Raw genomic sequence first — 9,385 nt, 5'->3', positions numbered from 1 at the left:
AAGCGGAGGCGGCGGACGTGCGCGGCAGGCGCGGGGGCGGGGCCTGGGCGGGGCGGGGCGCGGCGGGCTCGGGCGCCCCCTGCTGGCCTGGCGCCGCGTGGCGCCCCCCGCAGGCCTGCCACCTTCGGCCAGTTTCAAGGAGAGGCTCGAAAATGTATAAGCCCCAAACAACATCCGCGCCCTTGAGGTATTGCTGATCATTCTTTAATTATTTTTTATTTTCTTCCTTCCACGCAGGCACTCTTTAAAGCCCATGCTGTGTCCTCGAGGGCGTTGCTGTCGTTAGGAGGCTGAGAGACTGGGATGGAGGTGCCGGAGGCTGCTGGGGCGCCCGTGCAGGGAGACAGCCCCGTGCGGGAGAGGCACGCTGGTGACCAGCGAGGGCCTCCCGGCATGGGACGTACTGGAGTAGAGGCCTGGAGGCCGCAGGCGCCGCGTGGGAACACCCGGAAGCTCAGGGTGCAGGTAGGGGGGACCCTCGCGCAGGGTCCTCAGAGCTGCGCGGAGAGAACCAGCGGGGCGGGGGGTGGGGGGGTCCACGGCTCGTACCTGAAGGCTTAAAGCTTGGGTTTTATTGTAAACACAAGCAGACGCGACGGTTCTATTTCAAGATTTTTTTTTTTTTTTAAAGATTTTATTTATTCAGGAGAGACACAGAGAGAGAGACGCAGACACAGGCAGAGGGAGAAGCAGGCTCCATGCGGGGAGCCCGACGTGGGACTCGATCCCGGGACTCCAGGATCACGGCCTGGGCCGGAGGCAGACGCTTAACTGCTGAGCCACCCAGGGATCCCAGATGTGAGGGTTCTAAGCAAAGCCCTGGCTGTTAATGACTTTTAAATACTGTCCCTGGCCTAACCCCCTGAACTCAAGAAAACTCCTAGGAACTTCTGCCCGTCAATCTTACTTTTTGAAAATGAACTAAGGAATTGCTGTAACAGGAAAAGAAACATTTGAGGATAATGCCTGCACAGATGAATCAGAAAGTGCCTCAGCCTCACAATAATGGTAAAATCTCACCCTGAATATTCACGCCAAGGCCTAATAAAAGGGGCCTGCTTCTCCTTGTTCAGGCAATCAAGGCTTTGGAAGTCATTCCTTGCACTCTCCTTGTTTGTACAAGTAAAGTGGCCCTGGGAGGCAACCACCTCGTACAGTTTCTGTCTATGGTTCACCGAGAAGTGGCCTTGCTTTGGTTGGTAATAATAGTACTCCAGTTAGGGTGGAGGGTGAATGGCAGATGGTAGAATGAAAACTGCAGCGGCACTCGGGTGCTCGGTGGTTGAGCGTCTGCCTTTGGCTCAGGTCATGATCCTGGGGTCTTGGGATCGAGTCCCACGTCGGGCTCCCCGCAGGGAGCCTGCTTCTCCCTCTGCCTGTGTCTCTGCCTCTCTCTGTATTTCTCATAAATAAGTAAATAAAATCTTCAAAAGAGAAAGAAAACTGCAGGCCCCAAATTCAGTCACTTATGTTAAGGCCTCATGGCAGTAAACCAAGACTTAGCACTTCACCCTCCACCCCAACGTAAACTTTGACCTGCCAAACTGGAGGTATTTATGATCGATCCCTTCCATTCCCCTTAGGAAGGGTGACAGGACCTAAAACAACACATTCTTTGCTAATAATTCCCTTCCCCCTCCCTCTCTGCCTTTAAAAACCTTTCCTTTTCTGTAGCACTATGGAGGTCCTTTCCATTTGCTTGGGAGGCTGCCCTATTCATGCATCGTTTAATAAAGCCAATTAGATCTTCAAATTTACTTGGCTGTATTTTGTTTGTTTTTAAAGATTTTATTTTTAAGTAATCTACACTCAGCATGGGGCTTGAATTTACAACCCCAAGATTAAGAGTTGTGTGCTTTACCAACTGAGCCAGCCAGTTACCCCATATTTTGTTTTTTACACAGAGAAAGAAGGGACAGAAGGCTACCACAGTAGTCCAAACAGAGCTGGTCTGGGGGATAGTGGTGGCAGGTATTTTTATCAGTGGGGGCTGAGTTTGGCTGGTGCCCAGGTGTACATGTGGGAATGGTGGACAGTAAGTCTGTAATGGTAGAAACACAGAATCTGAGGCCCTGTCTGGGCCCTACGAATCAGAATCTGCTTTGTAACAAAACCGCTGGCCAATACACATGCTCTGTAGATCACACTTGGAGGAACAGGAGTAGAGATTTGGAGATTGATCACTGTACTGGGTTGCGTTGTGTCCCCCGCAAGGTAAGTATAAGTCTTTCCCCCCCAATACATGTGATGGAAACAGAGCCCTTGCAGGTATTATCAGGTTAAGATGAGGTCATGCTGTATAAGATGGGCCCTGATCCAATACCTAGTGTCTCCATAAAAAGAGAAAAATTTGGACACACACACACACACACACACACACACGCAGAAATGCCACTTGATGACAGAGGCAGAGGCTAGAGTGATGTGGTTGAAAGCTAAGGAAGACCAAGGCTTGCTGGCAACCACCAGAAGCTAGGAAGGGGTGAAAAAGGATTCTCTCCTATGGCCTTCACAGAGACAACGGCCCCATAAACGTCTTGAATTTGATTTTGTAAAGTCTCTAGAACTGTGAGAAAATAGATTTCCATTGTGTTAAACCACCCAGTTTGTGGCTGTTGTGTAATGGCAGCCCTAGGAAGCAAATACGGTTAACGTGATTAGTAGTCTGAAATGGTTTCTGAGGAAATCACGGGGCTGCGGGGCCTGTCTTGGCAGGGGCTGGAGGAGCTCTTGGGCCTCCACAGGGTAGCAGGCCCCCCAGACCATAGAAGTCAGAGACAAGGGCACCTGGGTGGCTCTGTGGTTGAGCATCTAGATGCTTTTCGCTCAGGTGATCCCGGGGACCCAGGAATGAGTCCTGCATTGTGCTCCCTGTGAAGAGCTTACTTCTCCCTCTGCCTGTGTCTCTGCCTCTCTGTGTCTCTCATGAATAAACAAATAAGATCTTTAAAAAAAAAAAAAAAAGAGAGAGAGAGAAGGCAGAGACAGAGTCTCAGCCCCCAGATTCTCACTGTGGCCCAGCCCAGACCTGCTTTTGTTTCTTTCCCTTCTGAGAAAGTGTCAGCCACTCTCAGTTAACGGTTCCTGCTGATGTTCGCTCTGGCCCTGCTGGGTAACATCTCATTTTGCTGTGTCTCTGCTGCCCGGGGCCTAAGAGTCACCTGAGTGGGTGGACCCAGGGGTCTGGGGGAAATCCTCAGCTTCCTCATCCAAAACAGGAGTTTGGGTGACAGGATGGTTTTGGTCTCCTGGGGGGAGTCTGCACCCTCTTGTGCAGCAGGGACACTAATGATCAGGCTAGCAGCTGGCCTGCCTCCTGCCCAGGTGGCAGGCTAGGGCTACACGTGTTTGTCCATCCGCCCTTCCTTCTTTTTTCTTCCCTCCCTCCTTTCCTTCTTTGTTTTTATCATGCAGAGCAGGGGAAGCCACTGACACTTTGGGTGGGGCGGTTCTTCCCTGAGCTGTACTGTCCTGTACATGCTGCTTTGGCACCTGACCCCCAGCACTCAAAGCCAGGGAGCACCCCTAGTCGTTTTAACAACCACAATGCCTCCAGGCACTTCTACACATCCCTCGGTGGGCTGCTGAGTGTGTGCTCACTGGGTATTTTTTCTTTCCTTTGCCCCCACTGACCTCCCATGCCACCTTTCCATGGAATGGAATGGTGGTGTGTCATTCTCATGATGCCCCTGTCCCCATCTATGGGCCGGAGCCAGGCATGTGGAGAGCTGGTGGTTGGGATACGAGGTGCAGCAGGTGGCAGAGCTGGGCAAGCAGCTGGGCGAGTCAGCTTGTGCTGAACATCCAGGGAGCTAAGCCTTAGGAGGAAACTTTTTTTTTTTTTTAAGATTTTATTTATTTATTTGACACAGGGCATGGGCAGGGAGAGAGGGAGAGAGAGTGAGAGAGAGAGAGAAGGGAGAAAGAGAAAGCACAAGCAGGGGAAGAGGGAGAGAGGCAAGCAGGTTCCCTGTTGAGCAGGGAGCCCAATGCAGGGCTCAATCCCAGGACCCTGAGATCATGACTTGAGCCGAAGGCAGATGCTTGACTAACTGAGCCACCCAGGTGCCCCTGGGAGGAGAGGGTTTGTGGGAGCTGCTGAGGGCTGCAGGAGAAGCGACAGGCGGGAACCAGGAGGGAGCACCAGCACGTGTCTGCTCAGCCCTTTTTGGGCTCTGTCCTATTTGTACCCACAGGATTTTATAAGAGATGACAGTGACAACATGGAGAGGCCAGTGTCATTGATATAATTTATTACTTACATTTCCAACGAGGACAGGGCACACCATGCCCTGCAGAGGATCACATGGGGAAGCACCAGGTTTAGCCAGGAGGCAGATGCAGGACTGAGGGAAAGCCTGAGCCAGAGCCTTTATTGGAGTTTCTGCAGAAAGGTGAGGCAGAGCAGGGGAACTAGCTTAGGACTCCACAGCTTGAATAATCCTAATGGGCTTTAGGCTGGTACCTGGCCATGGCATGATTTAGGGTCAAGGAAATCTTGACAGAGCCTGTGAGCCCAAGGGCCATCTCCTATTCTCCCTCTTTCTCTGATTCCCTAACCCTTTTCTCCTGCTCTTGGACTGCAGGCAACGACACCCAACCAATCTTCAGTTTCTACCCCTTTCTGTCCTTGCAGGAATGTGTCACCCCTTACATAGTTTTCCATGCTATAAGAGGAGGTGTAATTTCACCCTGAAATTAGCCTAGAATGTTTGCAGTGTTAATACTCACGTTGGGAAGAGTGCAGCCAAGTTGGCTCTTTCAGCTCTAGTGGCCAGGGGAGTGGAAATTAGTTTAATCCCACTGGATAGTGATTTGGCAAAATATATCATGAACCTTAAAAATAGGATCTATTAAAAATTATTTTAAATCTTGATAAGGGCTTACAAAGACATTTATCACAATGCTATTTATAACAAAGAATTGGAACCAAACAAAACAGCCTTTGATAAGAGACTGACTGGGTTAATGACTATGGCATGTTCATTCCACAAATAAAATCACATGAACAATGTCTACATTTTAGGGCTGCCTGGGTGGCTCAGTCGGTGAAACATCTGTCTCTTGATTTCAGCTCAGGTCATGATCTCAGTGTCTTGAGACGGAGCCCTGCACTGGGCTCTGCACTGGCCATGGAGCCTAAGAGTCTCCCTCTGCCCCACCCTACCAAAAAAGACACTTATACATTAAAACAGAGTTTGATTGTTAGAACTATCCTGCAGGGAAATTGGGTAGAATTGATTCATTCACCCAGTGAATGGGTGTTGAATGTCTGTTGTCTGTTGACATGTCTGTCATGTCATGTCTGTTGAATGACTGGCACCAGGGAAAAGTTCTCAGTTGGGTGATGGGTAATTCAGCCCCCCTTAGGAGCATACTCTGCTTTTACTATGTAGAAATAAAGAAGATGGAAACAATTTTCTAATAGAAAGAACATTTCTGGGGATCCCTGGGTGGCGCAGCTGTTTGGCGCCTGCCTTTGGCCCAGGGCGCGATCCTGGAGACCCGGGATCGAATCCCACGTCGGGCTCCCGGTGCATGGAGCCTGCTTCTCCCTCTGCTTGTGTCTCTGCCTCTCTCTCCCTCTCTCTCTGTGACTATCATAAATAAATAAAAATTAAAAAAAATTAGAAAGTACATTTCTGTAACGTAAATATATAAAGCGCTATCTGGAGAGCTATCTTAGATTTTACAATGTTTCAATTTGAGCTGCCGGTGGATGGGTGAAATATGGGAAGGGGATTAAGAGGTACAAACTTAACAGTTATAATAAAATAAGTTATGGGGATGTGAAGTACATCATAGGGGACATAGTCAACAATATTGCAATAACTACGTATGGTGGCTGATGATAATTATTATTTTTTAAAAGATTTTATTTATTTATTCACGAGAGACAGAGAGAGAGAGGCACAGACACAGGCAGAGGGAGAAGCAGGCTCCATGCAGGGAGCCTGCTATGGGACTCGATCCCGGAACCCCAGGATCAGGCCCTGGGCTGCAGGCGGCGCTAAACCGCTGAGCCACCCGGGCTGCCTGGCTGATGATAATTAGACTTATTGTGGCAATTGTATTATAATGTATATAAATGCTGACTCACTATTATGTACAAACACCTGAAGCTAATACTATAAGCCAACTACAGTTCAATTAAAAAAATCTTAGGGGATCCCTGGGTGGCTCAGAGGTTTGGCACCTGACTTTGGCCCAGGGCGCGATCCTGGAGACCCAGGATTGAGTCCCACATCGGGCTCCCTGCATGGAGCCTGCCTCTCTTTCTCTCTCATGAATAAATAAATAAAAAATCTTTAAAAAAAAAAAAAAAAAGAGCTTACAGGGGTACCTGGGTGGCTCAGTCAGTTAAGTGCTTAATTCTTGGTTTTGGCTCAGGTCATGATCTTGTGGGTGGCGAGACTCAGTCTGGACTTGGGCTCCGTACTCAGCACAGTCTGCTGGGGGATTCTCTCCTATTCCTTTCTCCTTAGCCCCTCACCTCACTCACACTTGCATGCTCTCTCATAAAAATAAATAAATAAATAAATAAATAAATAAATAAATAAATAAATAAATAAATAAATAAATAATCTTAGAAATTACCCCAGTTCTGGTTATTGTGAAAACTCATAAAGGGAAAGCTCATGAAAATGGGGTTGGGAAGTTTAGCAGGGAGAACTTGGAAGACCTACCACTGTGGTCTATGGTCTAACAGGAAGAACCTGACCATGTGGATGCTACTTTAGGAACCTAGTAGGAGGAAGAAAGACTTTCTTTCCCTCCCAACTTCTTACTTTCCTCTACAAGAACATTCCTTTCGTTTGTTCTGTAGACTTGTCTATAGTTTTGCCACAGGTTGTTCATCTTGGATTGCAATTCTCTGCTATTCCCGAACAAATCCATCTTTTGCTGGTAAAACAACTGGCAGTTTTAGTTTTCTTTTTTTTCTTTTAAGATTTCATTTATTTATTCATGAGAGACACACACACACACAGAGAGGCAGAGACACAGGCAGAGGGAGAAGCAGCCTTCATGCCAGGAGCCCGACGCGGAACTCGATCCTGGCACGCCAGGATCACGCCCTGGGCCAAAGGCAGGAGCTAAACTGCTGAGCTACCCAGGGATTCCCTGGCAGTTTTTTTTTTTTTTTTCCCCTGGCAGTTTTAGTTTTAAGGTTCACATTATATTCCTAAAAGCACTGAAAGCAGGAACTTGAAGAGATATTTGCACAGCTATGTTCATAGCAGCATCATATGCAATAGCCAAGAAGGAGGAAACAACTCAAATTTCCATTGAGGCACAAATGGATAAACAAAATGTGTTTATTTACATAAAACAGTATTATTCATCCTTAAAAAGGAATAAGATTTGACACACGGTACAACATAGATGAACTTTGAAGTCCTTATTGGAAGTGCCTTAAGCCAGTTATAAAAAAACAAATATCATACGATTCCCCTTCTATGATGCACCTAGAAGATTCAAAATTGTAAGAGACAGAAAGTAGTCGTTTGCACACATTTATAATTCTCTGAACTTTTAGAGACAAGTGTTACTAATTCTAGCATGAAAGATGGTAAAAGACACTTTTAGAGGATGCTTAAAACCACTTCAATTTTTAGAAAAAAGTGATTTGGCAGACTCTATTTATTTTTTAAAATATTTTATTTATTTATGATAGACATAGGGAGAGAGAGAGGCAAAGACACAGGCAGAGGGAGAGACAGGCTCCATGCACCGGGAGCCCGGCGTGGGACTCGATTCCGGGGTCCCAGGATCGCGCCCTGGGCCAAAGGCAGGTGCTAAACCGCTGAGCCACCCAGGGATCCCTGGCAGACTCTTTATAAGGTAACGCTAATATCCACTTTGCAGAAGTATAATGAAGATACAGTGTCCTTCCCGTAAAGTTTTAGAATAACCTCCCACCCAAAGCAAACAACTTTTATCTAGTTGAAATAAGTAATCATTTTGGTTCTTTTGGAGAGTGCATCCTACCGTGGAATTGTATACAATTTCTAGACACGAGAGACTCCGTTTCCAGAAAAGCTCCATTTTCCTTCCTTCAACCAATGGCTAGTGAACTCTTGAACTGGAAAGAGAGGACCAGTCCAGGGGGGCTCCTGGGTGACCGGTTCAGCCACTGGCTCTTGAGTTCCGCTGAGGTCACGGTCTCCAGGTCCTGGGATCTCAGAGTTGGCTTGAGGGTTCCTCGCCCTCTCCCTCTCCCTCTGCCCCCGCCCCCGTGCTCACTCCTGGGCTCGCGCTCGCTCTCTAAGATCTTATTTATTTATGAGCGACACAGAGAGAGGCAGAGACACAGACGGAGGGCGGGGAAGCGGGCTCCGTGCAGGGACTCGGGGTCTCCGGGATCACACCCAGGGCGGAAGGCGGCCCTCAACCTCACTCTCTCTCAAATACATGAATATTAAAAAAAAAGAAAAAAGAAAAAGAAAAAGACTGGTCCAGAAGCAATTGTTCCACAAGCAACTGCTTGTAAAATCAAGCCGATTCGATTCCAGGAGCAGGGCTAGGGCTCCCGGTCGTGGGCCTCGGGGGGCGGGACGGCCACGGCGACCAGCGTGCGCCCACGAGGCCCGGCCTGCGGCCCGTCGGTACAGCACCAACAACTCTGCCTTTTACCGAAGTCCTGTGGGCCCGCGGCCCCCGACCCCCTTTCTTTCACTGCGCAGTAAATAACCTTCCCTGGTTAATTGCTGAGCCTGCGCTCACCGACTTGCAGTTCGCGCTCAGCCGGACTTGCCTCTCGTGGGGTCTGTTTCCAGGTGGACACGACGCACGCAGACATTCCTGTTTGCGGGTAGATGATGGAAAACTCTGCAAGGACAAGAAATCCTCCGGGGCAACTGGAATAGGAGGTGCTGGTTGCGAGGAAGAGAAGCTTCCCGCCCAACAGTTAGAGAATTCACGCAACTCACACGAGTCAGACACACACAACACGCGGGACATTTTCGCCCGCGACCCATCCCCCACCCCACGGTCCCAGGCACCCTTGCTTCCCGTGTGCTTTTTGCAAACACGAACGCGCTGTTTTCCCGGTTTCCGCACGGAAACGGCAATCTCCGCCCGTCTTCCCGCACCTGGCTGTGCACGCACTCCCTCCCCGCCGCCTCGGCTCCGAACAAACACGGAAGCCGGAGCCGCGCTCCCCCGCCCCGCCGCCAACCGGCCCCGCCCCTGCGGGCTCCCCACGGCGCGGGCTGTCTGCGGCGATGCCTGTCCGCAAAGGCCTCGCGGAAGCCCCGCCCACTCCCTTCCGCCCCTCCCCCTGGGCGCGCGCCGCGGCTTCCGGGCCGGGGGTGGGGGCGGCGCATCAGGCAGCTCGGCGGACGGCCCGGCGTCCTGCGCGCCGCGGACCTCAGAGGACCCCAGC

General features: G+C 49.7%; 1 long non-coding RNA gene across 1 annotated transcript; it reads left to right on the top strand.

Moving 5' to 3' along the window:
• Positions 1 to 50: 50 nt before the first annotated feature.
• LOC102155527 lies at positions 51 to 1,757 on the top strand. The gene is made up of 3 exons (XR_005373785.1): positions 51 to 154; positions 238 to 465; positions 632 to 1,757. It is a non-coding gene; the product is annotated as an uncharacterized LOC102155527 (long non-coding RNA).
• The last annotated feature ends 7,628 nt before the right edge of the window (positions 1,758 to 9,385 follow it).

Source organism: Canis lupus, chromosome 19 (assembly GCF_011100685.1).
Source record: "Canis lupus familiaris isolate Mischka breed German Shepherd chromosome 19, alternate assembly UU_Cfam_GSD_1.0, whole genome shotgun sequence".
NCBI lineage: Eukaryota > Metazoa > Chordata > Mammalia > Carnivora > Canidae > Canis > Canis lupus.
This window is presented reverse-complemented; position numbering and strand designations above follow the sequence as displayed.